General features: G+C 31.8%; 1 protein-coding gene across 4 annotated transcripts in view; it reads left to right on the top strand.

The window, feature by feature from the left end:
• The window catches only part of LOC120422010 (5-hydroxytryptamine receptor 1-like), a 204,720-nt gene that overhangs the window by 160,599 nt on the left and 23,048 nt on the right, over window positions 1–21,073 (top strand). The gene's annotated exons all lie outside the window — the stretch shown is intronic.

Genomic DNA, 21,073 nt, shown 5'->3' with positions numbered 1-21,073 from the left:
ACAGTTTGACAGTTCTCTTCAGTTGATCTTGTTCGGACTTGATTGCAACCGAATCGAACCAGCTGTCGTTACTTTTGGTATTTGGTTTAGGAGCTGAGAAGATTTTGGACGATTTTCGACGGATAATAGGTAAGTTTAGTTCTAGATTGTGATATTTTTGCTGCCGAAATGATCCGGCCGGGGTGCGCGAGTGACCGAATCAAAGTGTCTTCCTTGGTGTCTTCTATTTCAGATTTCGGTCTTCGAGGCGGTGAAGGAGGACGGGAAATTTGGCGGGTCATTCCGGAAGACGGGACGGGAATGAACCGGTTTGCGATCGAGGTAGCGGTTGGTGTTTGGTGTTTTACTTTCCGCGGGAGGTTGCGGCACATACCTGATGAAACTGGTGAGTCATGTTTTAGAAACGAAGTGTGTGTTTGTATTGTATTAAATTCAAAACCTCAAAACATAAAAATTGTTATCTAATCCACGTTTTTACCCAATAATTCTAAACTAAAGAAAAATCTAAATTACCAGAATTTAAAAAATCTTAAACACTAAAACTGTAAAATTCTAAAGTTTTTCATTCTTAATTTTCAAACTCTAGTATTTCAAATTATAGAAAGCAAGCATTTGAATACTAAAAATTTCTTTAAATTCATAGATTATTGTAAATTGTTAATATTCTTAAATTATAGAGTTTAATAAATCATAAAATTTTCGAGGTCTTAAAGTTCTCAAGACACTAAAAAATCTGAAATTCTAAAATATTTAAATTTGGAAATTGAAAAAAACCTCAAATACTGAAATTCTTAAATTCTAAAATACTAAAATTGTTAAATTCTAACATTATTAAAATTCTTATAATCCCAAAATTCATGAAATAAAAAAATCTAAATATCATTCGTCATATTTAGAATTAGAGTTTAGAATTCAAAAATTCAAAAAATTATGAGTTTAAAACTCTAAAAATTCTAAAATAAAATTACAATCAAATTTTTTTTTATAGTTTTATATTTTGAAAATTCGAAAAATTCTATTAATTATAAAATTAGAAATTTTCAAAAGTTTAAAAATTCTAGAATTCTAAAATTTTAGAATTTTAGAATTTTAGAATTTTAGAATTTTAGAATTTTAGAATTTTAGAATTTTAGAATTTTAGAATTTTAGAATTTTAGAATTTTAGAATTTTAGAATTTTAGAATTTTAGAATTTTAGAATTTTAGATTTTTAGATTTTTTTAGAATGATAGTTTTAAAAATCCTGATATTTAAAAGCCCAAATTCCTAAAACTTAATTGTATAATCCTTAAAAATCTTCTAAGTTCTAGAGTTCTTAAATAATTTTGAAATTCATAAATTTTAAAATCCTAAATTTCAAACATTTAAAAATTTCAAAAAATCAGCAAACATACATGCTTAATTTAAAAAAAAATAAATTCTTGTAATTTCGATTTTAAAATTTGTTGCAAAAAAAATAGTTTTATAAGTTTTTAAATCTATTTTTAAAATGTCTTAATTTTTAATTGATTTTAATGTTTAAAATACCTTTTTTGAAATTTTTATATTATTAATATTTAAGTATGAATTTATTTTATAAATTGATGCCAATTAAAGTAATTTGGCAAATGTCGCAGTGTATATTAAGAAGCTATCCTGCTCATTCCTAATGTAAACGTCAACGTTATCTTTTTTCAGGCAACTAAAATATTCCAATCTGATCATGCCGGAAACCATGAGTTCGCCTCCGTAGAACCCACGGAAGTATTCACGTTATCACGTACCCTGGTGGCCATCAATCCGCCTGAGATCCAAGATTGGCGGGTTAAACTTTGATCAGCTCATCGAGAAGCAAAAGTCCAACACCAACATCCAAGCCGGAAGCTGCGGTCAAGGCAAATCCGAGAGCATCCGAAGAATGCCAAGTTGGAGAAGAATCGGCGATCCGGAAGTTAAATTTCGTGAAAAAGTTAATATTATTGTGAAATTAGATGTGTTTGAATAAAAAATAAAATAAAAAACAACACAACAGTTTTTTTCAACAGCAACATAACCTAAAAATCCGAAATGACAGCACACGACAATAGCACGACATTCTAAATAACAAAACCGTGCGACGTCGGTCGAATGTCGTACGACAATGTCGTACAATTTCGATTATCGATCGCACGACAAATACGACATTTTGGTGCAAAAACGTCTGACATTCGTGCGATAGTCGCGCGACATTGTCGTGTGACGTCGTACGATTGCACGGACGACAAACGACGGACGTCCGACGGACTTTTCAGTCAGGGGTGCGATAATCCGCTGGCAGTTCTTACGGGCACGAATCTCACCTCCTTGCAGCGGACTTCACTGGATCAGCTCGTTAGTAGTTTGAAGATAAATTGTACGGAAAACCAGTTGCTGGATGCAGTTTCCGACTGGGGGAATGCTTTTCCGAACGACCAGCAGTCCGGAAATCTAATTGAAAATTAAAATTTTTAGAAAAAATACTGTTTACGGGATCGGCGTTTATGTTGGCGGTTCCGGTCTTCAAAGAAATCGAGCAGAAGTTAAGCTTTCGGCTGAAGTGATTCGTTAAAACTTTTATCAGTTTTCCTCAATGTTGTCGAAAAACGATAATCCTAGTTATTATGAAACAACTTAAGTCACGGTACAGGAAGAAGTGTATCTCCAGGACATTATGTTTCAAAAATTGATCGTTGGCTCCGGCCAGGAATGTGTTATTCCTGGAAAGATAACATTAATTAAATCAGCATCTAATGCAATGTTTAGTCTAAATCAGTTAAAGCCGTATGATTTGCCACAAGGTGTGAAGATTTCTGGCCGGGATTCGTTTAGTGGTGAAGAAAATAATTGTGTTACGTTTATTATGCACAATGTTGTGTAATTTAGGTTATTTTAGGTACCGTAAACCGGGGTGACTTTGATAGGATTTCAATTTGTTTTTAGCATATTTTCCAACAGGTAAGGTTTTTCCCAAGATTGTTATTTTTAAAACATGTACTGGGGTAGACTACACAAAGTCCATGCACTATTTCGGAATAAAAGTTTTTTCAATAATGTTTAAAAAAAATAGTTACGTTAAAAATTCTTAGTTTTAATTCCGGGGTGACTTTGATAGTCATAGTTTTTCTTGTTAAAATCATATTTAAGATGTTCAAACTTTATTTGTACCCTAAATGTACCATCACTAAAGTAGCTGATATAGTTTTTAAGAAAAAAAAAAACAATGTTTATATTTAGTTAACTAAGTGTATAAGCTTTTAAGCAAAATACATATAAATTTAAGGTAAAATTGTTAAAAAGTCGAAATTTCGCCTAAAATTTGTTAAAACTGGTTTTGTTTATAAAATTATCGTTTTTTTTTTGCATTTTTTACAGAATTTGAAGCACGAATCACAAGTTTTCACATTTTAGATGAAATTTATTTAACTGAAATTGCTTATAAATTTGGAGATTTTTTTTAAATGGTGTTTCAAAAACACATATTATTTATTATTTACAAATTTATTTAACCTTCTCCTAGTGGAAAATTGTCCAAAGAATCCGAAAATGCATTCCGTTTTCCGATTAAAAATCATGTTCATTGAGAAAATCATGACACTTTGAGAAGTTTAAAATAATGACTTTCATCAACATTTTCTTAACTATAGTTAACTAACTATTTAAACTTGTTAAAATTTTATGAAAAGTTCTTCTTGAGATACTTTGAACACTTCTCTACCACGGTCAGTATGTTTCTAAACCATTCCTTACGTATTTTAATTGTACTCTTCATTTTGCGGAAAAATCGCAAACCTATCAAAGTCACCCCGGCTATCAAAGTCACCCCGTTTTACGGTATGTGTTATTTTTTTTATTTTTTAAGTTGTTCGTATTATTCTGTGAAAACAAAACACATATTTCTAGCGGTATTGCGTTTTCTTAATTCAACAAATGAAAACTTTTTCTAACTCTTGTCTTCTATTTAATATTTATAAGTAATAATGCTTTCGATTGAATTACGATGTAACACACAGCTGAAAGGAACTCCAAAACTCTGTTATGTACCTTAATGAACTCATTGTAACTTGATTATTCACAAATAAAACCGAATTGAATTGAAATTGAATTAATTCAACAAATCACAAAAACTGTAAACAGTTGAACTAAGTAAATCTATTTCAACTGATTCAAATTTCATTAAATTTCGATATTGTATCTTAGCTCAATCATGCACATCCCAAACAACGTTAATACCTTCAACAAACTGGAATCTGACAGCATACAAAACCACCAAACCTAAACACGTCATTTACCAGCACGGAAACGGAGTACGGGGCGCCTTCCTGGCGGAAAATGGCCGCTTTTCGCCATCATTCCACCTGGTGTTGTGGGTGGCTGTATGCTGACCCCACAAACAAGAAAGGATACATTAGTTATTACCCTCGGTTGAGGTGCAAATTTAATGCCCAGGCTGGGTTTGTTGACGGTGACGACGGATCCTGACGTCCTTTTCATTACAAATCGTCGCCATCGTGCTAACTTGTCGTACGTGCATTTTGGGCCAAATTGAGTTAAGAACGCCATTTTGTGCAGCTCACAATGCCTCACGTTTTGACCTTCACAGATCCCCAAAATTCGATTTCAATCCTGAGATATTCAACAAAAACTGAAAAAACTCCGTGCATGTTTGTCACTTTACATATGAAAGTAGTTTCAATCTTGTCGTGCTATCTTGTCACTCCATGAAAATTGATGTAAGTGCGACAAAAGGCCAAAGGGATTTCAGGCCAGGAAAGTCAGGATGCGTTTGTCACACGTACAAGCTAGACTACCGTAAACATTTTTAATTATAACTCGGGACTCCAGCAACCAACTTCAACCAAACTTCGGGACAATGCACAGAATAGTCAGCCAAACAAAACGTGTTTGTTATTGTTTACATTGCGTGCTTTCGTTTTTGTTTATTCAAGGTCAAACATTAAAACGCGTTTTTCTCGGAACGTCAAAATGGCGGGTGCGACATGATAGCACGACGACGTCGAAATGTGGAGGAGGGTGGAAAAGTCCTAAATTTAAAGTATGGCTGGCTGGAGTTGGCCAATAAAACGTTGAAAAATATTATTGTTTTCGTACCGTACCAGCCACACTTTAACGGAAGTCCATTATAACTTTTCCACGTCGGGGTCTCAAATGCCGCAACGGGGAAAAACGTCGGAACTGGGGTTTCCCTTTGGTATACCTGTGGGTGGAGCAGCAAACACAGCCAGGTGCAAAAGGTATTATTATAGGCCAGATGAGCAGCGCGCTCTGTGAAAAGGTGCAACGGATGGAGCTCTGCTCTCAACCGTAACGGAACCTAACAACCTGCGGAGGCCAACATCCCTTTTGTCCTTTTTCAATGGTGACTTTTGAGTGGGATGGGGTGTTGAGGAGGATAAAAAGGCCATACACCGTACTAATTCGTCCCACACGGGTCGTTTAGCGTTCTTCAAGGTAAATTTATGTTTTGAACTGTTTCACCACAAATTGTTATGGTTATCGGAAAGGTATCATTACAATCTATCTCGTCAACGTGTGGGTAAGAAATAAGTTTTGTTTTAGAAAGCTATGTGAAATTTAGGAGAAAAGCAACTCGCGACAAATTATTGAGGCTAGAAATTTTGACAGGTATGATTTTCATAAAGTATTTGCCTCCTTTTCTCTCCCACACAAAACTGCGGACAATATAGCTGTCAAACTAGGCCAAAATGTTAAAGTCACTCACAAAATGAACTTTGAGTGATTTGAGTTCATTCCTGACTTCACGATTTTCTCCTTTATTGACTAAAACTCACCGAAGGAATAAATCAAAATACACTTAGATTTTTTTACCGAATTCGGTAAAGTTTACCGAATTTTCACCTGCTGTACAGTTCGGTAAACTGAAAATTGCCAAATTTGGTAAAAACTTACCGACATTCGGTAATGAAGTTCATTATTGTTCATCGTACAACCGAAAAAAAAAAATCGAGTCGACGGTTTCGTTAACGGTCTGTTCTTAAAACCGCTGGCAGATGTTAATTTGCAACACATCCGTTTACGAATGTTCAAGGTTTTGTCAACATAACGCCTTTCTTGATTTGGTAACGCCTGGTCTGTTAAAAGCACGCAGGACGCAGCCACTGTTTTGTGTTTTTCAAATTGACCGTTATTCCATAAAATAAAATCAGAAAATCAGTAAAAAGTAGAAACCTTAGTTCAAAGCATTAAAAAATGTTCATTTTATCTTTTTTCGGGATTTTAATGTTTTTGTTTACAAAAGTAAGACTCTTGCACATGACTCAATAATACAGGCATTTTTAAGCGATCATTCTTCCAAATGAGTGTTTACATTAAGATGATCTTTCACTAAATTTGTAATGTTTTTTTTGCAATTCCGTCGTGAAACTACTTACTTTTCCTGTCATTCTTGAACGACGAAATAGTCTGCTTTTCTGTACCAAAAATAACAGAATCGAATAGCAACACTTTTCAAAATAAATGCTGAAACAAAACAAAAACAAAACAAAATAAATGCTCAACTTTTCAGCACTTGTTTCGAAAAGTAACACTTTTCAACATTTTTTTGATTTAAACGATTTATTGACAAAATACATGAAAATTCGACTTAAAATTTCACTCAATGGGTGTTTTTCGAAATTGCAAAAAATGTTGTATGGAACTCGTTGCAAAACTTGTTTTTTTAAGCACTCCTCGTATTTATCCAACTCGGTGAACCTCGTTGGATAAATGTACGACTCGTGCTGAAAAAATCCTCTTTTTGCAACTTGTTGCATAAACTACTATTTTAGTACCATAATCTGGGATGAAAACGGACAGCTTTTGTAGCATTTTATTCACAATAGTACATCGATTTACAAATTTTTGGCTATCTAAGTGTTCCATAAACTATTCAGACGGTTGTCCTGTTTGTTGACGCTCACCTCTCAATAGGTGTATTTAGTGTAAAAAAAAACCATAAAAATTGGAAAATTTAAGTTTTACCTCGTCTACCTTTTCAGAAATGCCTTTTTTGTAATTTCGTCTCTGAATGTTAATGATTTCTAGATTTCTTTTTTCAAATTTTCAATTTCAATTCCATCAGTTTCCATGAAAATTATCACAGATCAAAAACAGCCACGTTTTCAATTATAAAATTAATTAATCGTTGATCAAACGATTCTCAGCCCGTCTGAACTATTTTCCGCGAACTCTTTACACTGTTTATGCCTTACCTTTATAATCTGAGGTTCAATCCTAACACATATACCACCCTACCACCACCCCCTCCCTCTTAAGGTCGTGCATGAAAACTTTATTGATATTACCAAGGCACCGCTGTAAAACATTCATCTGGCGGCCAAGTGGCCCACGCGCTCTCATCGACGTTTTGATTGGGGGTTGTGCGATATGCTGGCAAAACGACGGCATACAATATCGTGCAGAGCTAATGCTATGAAAATTAGCCCCAATTTGTGGTCGACCAGACCACACCGGCAGTGTCTTAAGACAGCGATGAAAAGCGTTTTGCTCTGGGAAAGGGGAAATTTATTTCTCCCTGCCAGTAGCCTTTAATTTTGCCTCGCCTCAAGGGGATCGTAAAATTTATTGGTAAATTAAATTTTGATGTAGTTCAGTTTCTTGGGGTGAAAAAGAGGGGTCCGTGGGATTTTTCTATGAGAAAAGGGAAAAGGGGAAGGCTTGACCTTAAATTTCTATTTTCCAATTTTTGGCAAACAAAATTCCAACTAGCTAACCATCTCAACCGACATTAGCTACGTCAACGTCAGTGTATGTGTGCAGGCTGTCTAAGAGGAATTTTAAGCAAATTAGTCCCTTCCGGCTGCTGGACCAGCTAAGTACCACATCACCACTTACCCACAATCAACGAGAAAGTGAGGTTTTTGTTTGTCCATTGCCCGGGCAAGTGCATGCCAATCAAGGTCTTCCTCTCACATTCTGTGTAAAAAAGCAGCGAGCTCGGATGCCAGAAACAGATACCAAGACTTGAGTGGAAAGTAAGCAAAAACTTGTCCCACAAGTAACGTTTGGTCCTGGTGTTTTCTGGGAGAACACTCAGTTGCAATTGAAAATTTAAATGGAGTACTATATAAATTGAGTTTTTGATAAACCTCTTATCTTTATTTATTTTATCTTTGTTCTTATAACATTTCAAAATCAGGTGAAAGTATCTCAAATTTAATGGATTCTAGGGAAAATTTCTACCTATTGGCGTTGACGAAGGTGGCATATTTTCAGGTAATCGCTAATGGTTTTAAACTATCACTATAAGAGTTCATTTTTGCTCACTAGATTGCATCTTTAACAGTGTGGACCTGGAGCCTGCAATTCCCGTTACAGTTTATATATTCAATAACATTATAAAAGAAAAATCAGGCATCGGATTCAGACTGTTAAAATAAGTCCTAAATCTTCTACAACTAGTGATTCCCGAGATATCAATGGTGATCATTCACAAAATTCAAAAAAAGAGGGTGTGGCCTGCTTTGGACAAGCATTGAGATATTTGTATGGTTTTTTGATGTTTTGATGGTGATTTAAATTTTGTTTCCCTTTGTGTACGATTGAAGTAGAATGACACTTTTGATATTATTCTTCTTCAAATCACTTCGTATTGATGCTAGATTTATTTTTATTGCACTAAAAGTAAGGCCATTTTTTTGGCAACAATGGAACATTTTTCTAAGCTCATTGTTTTAAATTGATGTTTCCCCTTAGGAAATTTTTAAAACAGTTTAACATTCTATGATTCGGGATACCAAAAGTTGGTACTTCTGCGGTAGCCATTTTTTCAAATTTCTTAACAAAATGATTTCTTTAAAACATTTATTTCTAATTACATACTATTAGAATCACAACTTGAAACAAGTACATTATTTCGAAGTGGTTTGCTGCTATTTAGGAGTAGACCGTTCAATTTCCCGTCCCGGGAATCAACGGGATTTCCCGTAACAAATATTTCCCGTTTCCGGAGAAATTTGTAAATTTCCCTGGAATTCCCGAAATTCAAGCGAAAGCATTGAATTTACAGCGGCTTTAAAAATAAAAACGTTGAAAAAGTTGTTTTTTTAATGGTTTTTGACAATTTCTATATGACAAGCTTGATTTTTCAGTCTCGTATATATTTTTAATGGAAAGCTCGCCCAATTTCCCATAAGATTGTCTTTGACCACATTTCAATTGGAAGTATGGGCTTACAGATATGAGCTAATTATATTGCTCATAACTGACAACAGAATATTTTTTTCAGTGTAGTTAAGTGGATGGTAGTAACCTGGATAGTAAATTAGCTTAAATCATCAAAAAAACGAGTTATTTCGATAAGTGGTCAAAAACAATCTAATGGAAAATTGGACGAGCTTTCCGGTAAAAATATTTACGAGACTGAAAAATCAAGTCTGTCACATAGAAATTGTCAAAAACCATCAAAAAACCAACTTTTTCAACATTTTTATTATTACAAGGATTGAACTTAGGACAGTGGTCAATATGGAGACTTTTATGTAAAATTGTCTGGAGAATCGATTCCCGTATTAGGTTTTTGGAAATTTTGATGTTTAGAGCACTTAAAAAAAACAATTTCAGTAAATGATTTTTGTATTTTTTTAGGTGAGTTGCTCCATCCTGCATTTTTCGTGTGTCTTTTTGTAACATCTTAGGCTATATTCACCTTCAAATTTGACTTTAAAACTTGAAAATCAATAATTTTCATAAAAGTGGCGTGTTTTTTTCTTTCAGTGTATTTTTTTAGAAAGCCCGTCAAATTTCCTACAAGTTTGTCTTTGACCACTTTTTGATACGATTGAAATCGGAGATGGTCGGGAAAAAAGTACTTAAAAAAATCCTGTTTTGGGCTGAAATTGCTCAAACATATTTTAAAACTTGCTCCAAATATTTAAAAAATAAAAAAAAGAAAATTTGAAAATCATGAAAAAAAATTGAAAGTCATGAAAAAAAAATAAAAGTGACGAGTAATTTGATAGTTTTTTTTTTTGTTACTTTTGGTGAATATTTAAACGACATTTTCTTTTAATCCGAAGAGACACTAATTAAACTGGATTTTTCCAGTGAAACGTTTGATTTCTCGCTTGAGTGTTACTTGCCGTCAAGGTAAGTGAAAAATTCAGAACAGTACCGAAAAGTTTTATATTTCGATACAAGTGCATTCAAATGCAATTTGAAAAATATGTTTCAATTCGGTTATTCTTGGTGATTCAAAGTAGGTAGTATTACAACGAAATCGCAAACATTATTTTAAAATTCAAAAATAGTTTTGCTCAATTATTTAAAAAAAAATCACTTATGTTCAATTTTTAACAGTGAACTTGGGTTCAAGTTGTCTTACAACCTCATCTACCATCAAACTTGCGCAAACTCTTGCGAAAACAATCATCAAGTTGATTCAGTTGTCATTCAAATATCGGCCATCGGTTGCTGCGATCCCTGTCTGTCGAAGTAACAAAGTAAACAGGGGCAAAAGTGACAGATGCACCATCTGCGATTTGTCATTGTAGATCACTGCCGCTCAAACCAAGTCCGTCTCATATGTAATTTCGTTAATTTTGAGTTAATGATGCAGGTTGGTTCAAAATCATGTGAACTATCAGAAAAGCCAATAAAATTTAGTTGTTTATTTCCGAAAACCGTAGCAAATTTCACCTTTTTCTGAAATTCTAACACGTAGCCCTATGGGCGGGACAAATTTGTTTTGCGTTTTTCTCGGCTTGCTGTTTTTACATATGGGACGGACTAGATTAGAGCGGCAGATCACACAGGAAAAAAAGATGAATTTTGGAAGGTTGAAAATTTAGTAGGTTGAATGTTACCACTTTTTTGAGTAATATTACATAAAACATGTGGAAAATGTGAACCTGATGAATATTCACCAAAATCGTATGAAAATTCACCAGTTCCTGATGCAGATTGCATACACATTTTTTTGACACCTGATGAATATTACCATATTTTTTTTTTCTTTGCAGGCTTAACGAGCACAGCAACTTTTGAATTCTTTTGGAGTCCCCAAAACAACCAAAAATTTGGAAACGATTGGTTTGTGTAGAAACAACCGGTACATATTTTTGCATTTTGATTTCTGGTTCGGCAATTTGGAAACTTCATCTAACATCTGCGGTTTTGCACACAACAAATTTCTTACTCTGGCATCAAAAATATTTAAAAAAAAACGTTGTTTTCTTTCAGCAGCAAAGATCAGCATTTAATTTTCTGTTTTTTTTCGTGAATTTTGGAAAATGGTTAGAAAAAGGTAGAAAACGGTGCACTTTTTCTAAGACAAAATTTAGAAAGCATTCGATTAACATTCGGTTTCTCATCAAAAAAATAAAGCAAATGTTTTCGATGATGATTTTGAGATTTTGGAAAAATAACTATTTTCAAAACAAATTTTCATCACACATTCATAGCTTAAGAGATGGCATGTTTGTCGTCTGAAACATATTCAAAAATAAAATAAAATAAAATAAAATGAGAATTGTATTTTTGCGATATTGTTTTGTTTTGATATAAGTGAATATAAAAACTGGGATGTTTTTTAACATTGTACACCAAATCAATCTGAATGCATTGCATTTTTGTATGACCATTCCCTAAATTTGTGTGGAGAAATGGATGGTGAAACGTTTACCGAAGTCTCAGAGAGTTGCTCAGTGTTCAAATTTACAGTTTTCGATGTAACCATGTGTAGTAGAAGGAGGAAGTAGTTGAATTGCTATCGGAATGTATTTTGCTGTTGGCACAAAGTAAAATAGAATCGCAGGAAACCTGTTGGACCTCGGGAAAGGGCAAAACTTGTGACCTCTATAATTGAGTTAACTGTTCTCTCGGAAACTACACACACCCTCACACATACATCAGACTCACATGAACTTTGCTGGCTACCTGTATGGTGGCGCGTTCAACTAGCCAGCCACCATGGTAAAAGTTTGAATTGTGTTAGAGTTGTGCTGCTAAATGGAGAAATTTCTGACAGCTTGTCGGATGGAATGAAATTGCTTTTGGATAGCGGTTAGCTGCAACTGTAATCATGACCCGCAGCAGTGCAGTTGATTCGTGGTGAAACCATATTGTATCACTTTACAATTTACTGTTATTATACTTTGAGGTTTGAGTTCTATGGGCTATCTAGTTTAGAAAACTTAGAATTGAAACAGCAACATTAAAAAAATAATTTGAAAACATTTTATGTCGTTAAGATTCAACTTTAACTAAAATTAGAAAAAATAAACTTCAAAGTATTATTACGATTAATCTAATTTAAAATAAGAAAGAATCTCAAAAATGCGAAGCCTTTAAAATCTTGCATTGGTTCAGAATAATATAAGCATGATTTCAAAGCAAAGTGGTTTCGCCTTCAAAAGGAGTGGTTTCCAATCGATTGATTTCAAGCGAGAAGATAAATAGCCTCTTATTGATTGGAATTTCAATATCCCTTCAACCCAAGCCCCCAATCAACGCCCTTTTCCCATCGCGATAACAACTCCGCGCGTTGCGTTACAAAATCATCATTTCTGCAATCAGCCATGAAATCTCAGGCGTGAAAATATTTTCTTTCCATTATTACTTTGTGCTCGCATCTTTTCCCTTCCCCCGAATGGCCATCGGCGCTGTCTCAGCTTTTGGGCGTGGGGGTGCGCTCCTCCACCACTTCTTCCCAGCAGCGACGTAATTCATGGAAGCAACAGGGTGAATCTTTGGCCAAGACGAGACCAGCCCAGCGAGGGAACGATCCGATAATGGCAGTTTGGAATAATATTTATGCGACGATAAAAAGCTCACTCTGGGGCGGGCTTCTTCCCAACCAAAGCTCCAACCCGGCTAGCCAGCAGCTGCTTCTGCTGACTTGCGGGAGGAAAACCCAAAAAGCTTGAATCTGCTCTGGAAGTAGTTTTTACATGGTTCTCTAAGAATCGGGATACCCTCCATAACCGTTCTGCAAACGCAATCGAGTGGCAAGAAAAAATGACTTTTCTCGTTCACTTTTTATTTATTCTTGTGTTACAAGTTACATGACCAGACGATCTCAGTTTAGTGTCATAAAATGTTGAAAAAAAAAGTCTGGCGCTGGCTCAGTATCAAAGGTGTCGTAATTCATGGAGAGCTTTTTACAATGTTGCCCTTTGAAAATTGTTACATGGCTTTGATAATTCTGTTTTTCATGTCTTTTCGCTCGTTTATAAAATTAGTGTAATTAAAATAACTATTCGCATGTCAAAATCAAAAGGAGTGACTTTGTTTAAAAACATTGCTAACCTAGGTTTTTTTTTATAGTTTTTTTCATTTGGAATCTTGCAGACAAAAAAATGATATTCAAACATGATAAAATTGCCTGTACTCTTCACGAGTTATCAGAATTTAACGAAAACGCGTTTATTGAAAAAGCGTTTTTAGTTTTTAGTTTTTAGTTTTTAGTTTTTAGTTTTTAGTTTTTAGTTTTTAGTTTTTAGTTTTTAGTTTTTAGTTTTTAGTTTTTAGTTTTTAGTTTTTAGTTTTTAGTTTTTAGTTTTTAGTTTTTAGTTTTTAGTTTTTAGTTTTTAGTTTTTAGTTTTTAGTTTTTAGTTTTTAGTTTTTAGTTTTTAGTTTTTAGTTTTTAGTTTTTAGTTTTTAGTTTTTAGTTTTTAGTTTTTAGTTTTTAGTTTTTTAGTTTTTAGTTTTTAGTTTTTAGTTTTTAGTTTTTAGTTTTTAGTTTTTAGTTTTTAGTTTTTAGTTTTTAGTTTTTAGTTTTTAGTTTTTAGTTTTTAGTTTTTAGTTTTTAGTTTTTAGTTTTTAGTTTTTAGTTTTTAGTTTTTAGTTTTTAGTTTTTAGTTTTTAGTTTTTAGTTTTTAGTTTTTAGTTTTAGTTTTTAGTTTTTAGTTTTTAGTTTTTTAGTTTTTTAGTTTTTAGTTTTTAGTTTTTAGTTTTTTAGTTTTTTAGTTTTTTAGTTTTTAGTTTTTAGTTTTTAGTTTTTAGTTTTTAGTTTTTAGTTTTTAGTTTTTAGTTTTTAGTTTTTAGTTTTTAGTTTTTAGTTTTTAGTTTTTAGTTTTTAGTTTTTAGTTTTTAGTTTTTAGTTTTTTAGTTTTTAGTTTTTAGTTTTTAGTTTTTAGTTTTTAGTTTTTAGTTTTTAGTTTTTAGTTTTTAGTTTTTTAGTTTTTAGTTTTTAGTTTTTAGTTTTTAGTTTTTAGTTTTTAGTTTTTAGTTTTTAGTTTTTAGTTTTTAGTTTTTAGTTTTTAGTTTTTAGTTTTAGTTTTTAGTTTTTAGTTTTTAGTTTTTAGTTTTTAGTTTTTAGTTTTTAGTTTTTAGTTTTTAGTTTTTAGTTTTTAGTTTTTAGTTTTTAGTTTTTAGTTTTTAGTTTTTAGTTTTTAGTTTTTAGTTTTTAGTTTTTAGTTTTTAGTTTTTAGTTTTTAGTTTTTAGTTTTTAGTTTTTAGTTTTTAGTTTTTAGTTTTTAGTTTTTAGTTTTTAGTTTTTAGTTTTTAGTTTTTAGTTTTTAGTTTTTAGTTTTTAGTTTTTAGTTTTTAGTTTTTAGTTTTTAGTTTTTAGTTTTTAGTTTTTAGTTTTTAGTTTTTAGTTTTTAGTTTTTAGTTTTTAGTTTTTAGTTTTTAGTTTTTAGTTTTTAGTTTTTAGTTTTTAGTTTTTTTGTTTTTAGTTTTTAGTTTTTAGTTTTTAGTTTTTAGTTTTTAGTTTTTAGTTTTTAGTTTTTAGTTTTTAGTTTTTAGTTTTTAGTTTTTAGTTTTTAGTTTTTAGTTTTTTGTTTTTAGTTTTTAGTTTTTAGTTTTTAGTTTTTAGTTTTTAGTTTTTAGTTTTTAGTTTTTAGTTTTTAGTTTTTAGTTTTTAGTTTTTAGTTTTTAGTTTTTAGTTTTTTAGTTTTTAGTTTTTAGTTTTTAGTTTTTAGTTTTTAGTTTTTAGTTTTTAGTTTTTAGTTTTTAGTTTTTAGTTTTTAGTTTTTAGTTTTTAGTTTTTAGTTTTTAGTTTTTAGTTTTTAGTTTTTAGTTTTTAGTTTTTAGTTTTTAGTTTTTAGTTTTTAGTTTTTAGTTTTTAGTTTTTAGTTTTTAGTTTTTAGTTTTTAGCTTTTAGTTTTTAGTTTTTAGTTTTTAGTTTTTAGTTTTAGTTTTTAGTTTTTAGTTTTTAGTTTTTAGTTTTTAGTTTTTAGTTTTTAGTTTTTAGTTTTTAGTTTTTAGTTTTTAGTTTTTAGTTTTTAGTTTTTAGTTTTTAGTTTTTAGTTTTTAGTTTTTAGTTTTTAGTTTTTAGTTTTTAGTTTTTAGTTTTTAGTTTTTAGTTTTTAGTTTTTAGTTTTTAGTTTTTAGTTTTTAGTTTTTAGTTTTTAGTTTTTAGTTTTTAGTTTTTAGTTTTTAGTTTTTAGTTTTTAGTTTTTAGTTTTTAGTTTTTAGTTTTTTAGTTTTTAGTTTTTAGTTTTTAGTTTTTAGTTTTTAGTTTTTAGTTTTTAGTTTTTAGTTTTTTAGTTTTTAGTTTTTAGTTTTTAGTTTTTAGTTTTTAGTTTTTAGTTTTTAGTTTTTAGTTTTTAGTTTTTAGTTTTTAGTTTTTAGTTTTTAGTTTTTAGTTTTTAGTTTTTAGTTTTTTAGTTTTTAGTTTTTAGTTTTTAGTTTTTAGTTTTTAGTTTTTAGTTTTTAGTTTTTTAGTTTTTTGTTTTTAGTTTTTAGTTTTTAGTTTTTAGTTTTTAGTTTTTAGTTTTTTGTTTTTAGTTTTTAGTTTTTAGTTTTTAGTTTTTAGTTTTTAGTTTTTAGTTTTTAGTTTTAGTTTTTAGTTTTTAGTTTTTAGTTTTTAGTTTTTAGTTTTTAGTTTTTAGTTTTTAGTTTTTAGTTTTTAGTTTTTAGTTTTTAGTTTTTAGTTTTTAGTTTTTAGTTTTTAGTTTTTAGTTTTAGTTTTTAGTTTTTAGTTTTTAGTTTTTAGTTTTTAGTTTTTAGTTTTTAGTTTTTAGTTTTTAGTTTTTAGTTTTTAGTTTTTAGTTTTTAGTTTTTAGTTTTTAGTTTTTAGTTTTTAGTTTTTAGTTTTTAGTTTTTAGTTTTTAGTTTTTAGTTTTTAGTTTTTAGTTTTTAGTTTTTAGTTTTTAGTTTTTAGTTTTTAGTTTTTAGTTTTTAGTTTTTAGTTTTTAGTTTTTAGTTTTTAGTTTTTAGTTTTTAGTTTTTAGTTTTTAGTTTTTAGTTTTTAGTTTTTAGTTTTTAGTTTTTAGTTTTTAGTTTTTAGTTTTTAGTTTTTAGTTTTTAGTTTTTAGTTTTTAGTTTTTAGTTTTTAGTTTTTGTTTTTAGTTTTTAGTTTTTAGTTTTTAGTTTTTAGTTTTTAGTTTTTAGTTTTTAGTTTTTAGTTTTTAGTTTTTAGTTTTTAGTTTTTAGTTTTTAGTTTTTAGTTTTTAGTTTTTTTTTAGTTTTTAGTTTTTAGTTTTTAGTTTTTAGTTTTTAGTTTTTAGTTTTAGTTTTTAGTTTTTAGTTTTTAGTTGTTAGTTTTTAGTTTTTAGTTTTTAGTTTTTAGTTTTTAGTTTTTAGTTTTTTGTTTTTTTTTTTTAGTTTTTAGTTTTTAGTTTTTAGTTTTTAGTTTTTAGTTTTTAGTTTTTAGTTTTTAGTTTTTAGTTTTAGTTTTTAGTTTTTAGTTTTTAGTTTTTAGTTTTTAGTTTTTAGTTTTTAGTTTTTAGTTTTTAGTTTTTAGTTTTTAGTTTTTAGTTTTTAGTTTTTAGTTTTAGTTTTTAGTTTTTAGTTTTTAGTTTTTAGTTTTAGTTTTTAGTTTTTAGTTTAGTTTTAGTTTTTTAGTTTTTAGTTTTTAGTTTTTAGTTTTTAGTTTTTAGTTTTAGTTTTAGTTTTTAGTTTTTAGTTTTTAGTTTTTAGTTTTTAGTTTTTAGTTTTTAGTTTTTAGTTTTTAGTTTTTAGTTTTTAGTTTTTAGTTTTTAGTTTTTAGTTTTTAGTTTTTAGTTTTTAGTTTTTAGTTTTTAGTTTTTAGTTTTTAGTTTTTAGTTTTTAGTTTTTAGTTTTTAGTTTTTAGTTTTTAGTTTTTAGTTTTTAGTTTTTAGTTTTTAGTTTTTAGTTTTTAGTTTTTAGTTTTTGTTTTAGTTTTTAGTTTTTAGTTTTTTAGTTTTTAGTTTTTAGTTTTTAGTTTTTAGTTTTTAGTTTTTAGTTTTTAGTTTTTAGTTTTTAGTTTTTAGTTTTTAGTTTTTAGTTTTTAGTTTTTAGTTTTTAGTTTTTAGTTTTTAGTTTTTAGTTTTTAGTTTTTTAGTTTTTAGTTTTTAGTTTTTAGTTTTTAGTTTTTAGTTTTTAGTTTTTTAGTTTTTAGTTTTTAGTTTTTAGTTTTTAGTTTTTAGTTTTTAGTTTTTAGTGAAGAGTCCGGTGGGTGCCCGCGTGCGGTTCGGTCTAGCTTGCTCGTTGCTCGTGTTAAGAGCTGGTTTTCAGGGTGAAAAACGTGAAATTTCGGTTTAAAATTGTTGTTACGTGACGTGCGGTGTGCTCTTTCGTGCGGTTCAGAGCAGTTTCGAATGGAATTCGTGAAAAACATGTGAAATCGAAGCGATTTAATTCCGGGAAAAAAATAATTTATGTGGACGGCCATGTTTTTCTTTTACACCAAGCTGGAGCATCTCCCGAGAGCTATCTTTCTGAGAGAGGGAGAGCCTCGTGGAGTAGTGATCTTGATTGTGTTCGTGTTGTGTGTGTGTGTGAGCTGTTTGGTTCGCCGATGACCAGCTTGTTCGACGCACGCATCTTGCAATGGTGTCGTGAGTGTGTGCAGTGTGGGGGGGGTTGAGGTGGGCAGGTTTGGTGGTGTGGCTGGCTTTCAGTGAAGGATAGGTGTAGATTGACCAGAAGAGAGCCAGTTTCCCTATCAGTGCTTGTGTTGGTGGCTTGTATTTATTTTTGCGGAGGCGAGACTGATATGGCAGCCCTGTGACTGCAGCGCCTACTAAGCGGTGCTGGCGACGGTTCAACGCTCTTCCGTCGCCCGAAGAGGAGCAGGCGGCATCGATCGAGCGGAAAGGCGACTGCACAGCATGCTGTGACCTGGGTGAGAGCGTTCTTTTTATGTTGTGTTTGATTAGTTTGAGTGTGTGCATTTTAGACAAAGCAAGTGTGTTTGAAGGATGTATTTGCATGAGTGTTTTTGCTCTCTCTCTTTCTCTTTTTGCCTTCTGTTATCCCAATAAGGAAAGAGATGCGAGCCGTCTTTGCGTTGCGGCGCTTACGTTTTGCCTTGCGAGACGCGTGGTCGGTGCATGAGGAAGGGGAGTGAAGAGAGGATTTGTGGCCAGGCTGAGTGTACACCCTTACCAAAAATCATGATTTTCAGCGTTTCAACCCGACTGTGTGCCAACCCACGGTCAGAACGCACCAATACAGTCGAAGACTACGAGGAGCGTGCTGTGATAGTTGGTGAGTCTGTTCCAAGCCGTCGGCTTATTTGTGAGTGCTTGAGTGAGTGCCTGAGAGAGTGAGATTCAAATTAGGGCGAAGAAGTTAGGGGAGGGTAGGATCGAGATAGTTAAAGAAAGAGAGAGAGAAGGATGTGTGACTGTAGGAGTATGTTGAATGTATGGATGACGGATGCATGATAGTTAGCGAGGTAGCGTTCTTTTATTACGTAACGTAGTTGGGGGGAGGGTGTGGGGTCATTTCTACACCCTTACCAAAAATCATGATTTTTGCCTTCCTCACCTTACTGAGGAAAGGCTATAAAATCACTCGAAAAATGAACTTCTTAATTTGACCTCGTAGACCCACCTTCACGTATACCTATCGACTCAGAATCACATTCTGAGCAAATGTCTGTGTGTGTGTGTGTGTGTAGGGATGTGGGTCTGTGCACCAAAAAATATGCACTCGATTATCTCAGCACTGGCTTAACCGATTTGGACCGTTTTGGTCTCATTCGATTCGTCTTGGGGTCCCATAAGTCCCTATTGAAAATTATGAAGTTTAAAAAAGTACTTCAAAAGTTATGCTAAAAAAACGATTTTGGCGTATGTCTGGAAGATTGTAAAAAGGGTGGTTTTTGTAAGAAACCCTGTCATGTTATACATTTTCAGAAAGGTATTAAAAAGACCTTTCCAATGAGCCCAAAACATTGAAGATCTGATAACCCTATCAAAAGTTATTAGCACTTAAGTGTTATTTATACACTTTTTGGAGGCCGGATCGCAGATATTTCAATGAAAATGATGTCCGGGTCCATCATGCGACCCATCGTTAGTTAGATAATCGAAAGACCTTTCAAATGAGCCTAAAACATCAAGGATCTGACAATCCTATCAAAAGTTATTGACACTTAAGTGTTATTTATACACTTTTTGAAGGCCGGATCTCAGATATTTCAGTAAAAATTATGTCCGGGTCCATCATGCGACCCATCGTTAGTTAGATAATCGAAAGACCTTTCAAATGAGCATAAAACATCAAGGATCTGACAACCCTATTAAAAGTTATTGGCACTTAAGTGTTATTTATACACTTTTTAGAGGTTTGATTTCAGATTTTGTGATAAAAATATTGCCTGAATCTTCCATGCGAACTATCGTTGGATAGGTTTTTTTTATCAGACCTTGCCGATGAGCCAGAAATATTGATGGTCTGCGAACCATATCAAAAGAAATGAGTAATAAAGTTGATTTGTTAAACATATTAAGGGGGAATGTTGCTATTTTTACTGAATGTATTGACTTCATGAATGTGAGGAAGGCACCAACCACCTAAAGGTGGATTAAGTAACGTTTTTGAGTTCCAAATCCCACTTTTCATACGATTTTTTGAGTTCAGGTACTACAACCATAAAAATGGTTATATGGGTTGAACTGAAAAATTCGTATGAAAAGTGGGATTTGGAACTCAAAAAAAAAAAAAAAAATCATGATTTTTGGTAAGGGTGTAAAGATTGCGGAGAATAATCTCAAAATTGGGTAGCAATTTTAATTGAGCGTTATTTATTACACCTTTGTATTTTCTTGTTTGTTTTTTTTTTCTTTTTCTTTAACATGCTTGAATTTAAAACGTTGGTCGGCACAGTGCCGTTTTCAACAGCCAAGATCTTAGAAGACTCACAACTTTACGTTCGGTAAATGTTGATCGATCAGATAATATTTATGAAAATTTTAATTGATTTAAACTATGCTAAAATTTATTCATTGAACAGCATTCCTTTTGAATGTGTCATAATAAACCGATATTTTTGTGATATGATATTTCTTAAATGTATTCAAAAGTATTTAGGTAAGAAAGTATTTTGGGTTATACTGGTGTCATAGGCTGGAATGTAAGCGTTGGTATGAATGAGTTCGTTTAATGTTTATCAACTTATTTTCTAGGTTTTTCGAATTGAGTCGGTGGGGTAGCGCGCACGCTTTGCAGGATTGTTCGTGTTTCGGGCGTCATTTTTTTTTTTTTTTTTTTTTTTTTTTTTTGTGCCTTAATTAAGATTACATTAATTGTTTTGTGATTGATAAGTGCAGTGCTTCTGGGGACGCGCAGTCCTGTTTTTTTCACGATAATTTTCGTCTCTTTTGTGTCGTTGTCTGTGTTCAGATTATGTTCCACCAGTGCAAGCGGATGGTTGTGTTTGTGTGCAAAGTGAAGAAAAAAATCAGGATTGTGCCTGCAAGAATGGTGAGTGAAGGGACGCGTTGGTTGGGGGAAATTATTCAATTATGGTTGTGTTTGTGTGCAATGTGAAAAAAGCAAAAAAATGAAAAAAAAAGAAAAAAAAAGAAAAAAATCAAATCAGGATTGTGAGATGGATTTTTGCGGTGTTCGTTTTGTGCTGTATTCGGGATCGTGAAAATCAGGAGTGAGTCGCGCTGTAGTTATAAAACAAGATCGATCTTGAAAATTATTTATATTAATCGATGAGTTATTGTGTGCTTAAAGCCCTTTCTTCATCATCGCTGATTGGAAGGCAAGTTGACGGTTGAGTTCGTTAGGTTTATCGCGTAACAAAATTATTTTGATTCATCAAGAACGTTGTGTGGTGCGCGAGTCTTTTTTGTGTTGAAAAGACCTTCCCATAGCTCCGTAGCTCGGAGGGCTCGACGTCGGTTGTTTGTGTGTTAAGCCCTCTCCATAGCATCGTAGCTCGAGAGGCAACG

Source organism: Culex pipiens, chromosome 1 (genome assembly GCF_016801865.2).
Source record: "Culex pipiens pallens isolate TS chromosome 1, TS_CPP_V2, whole genome shotgun sequence".
In the NCBI taxonomy this organism is placed as follows: domain Eukaryota; kingdom Metazoa; phylum Arthropoda; class Insecta; order Diptera; family Culicidae; genus Culex; species Culex pipiens.
This window is presented reverse-complemented; position numbering and strand designations above follow the sequence as displayed.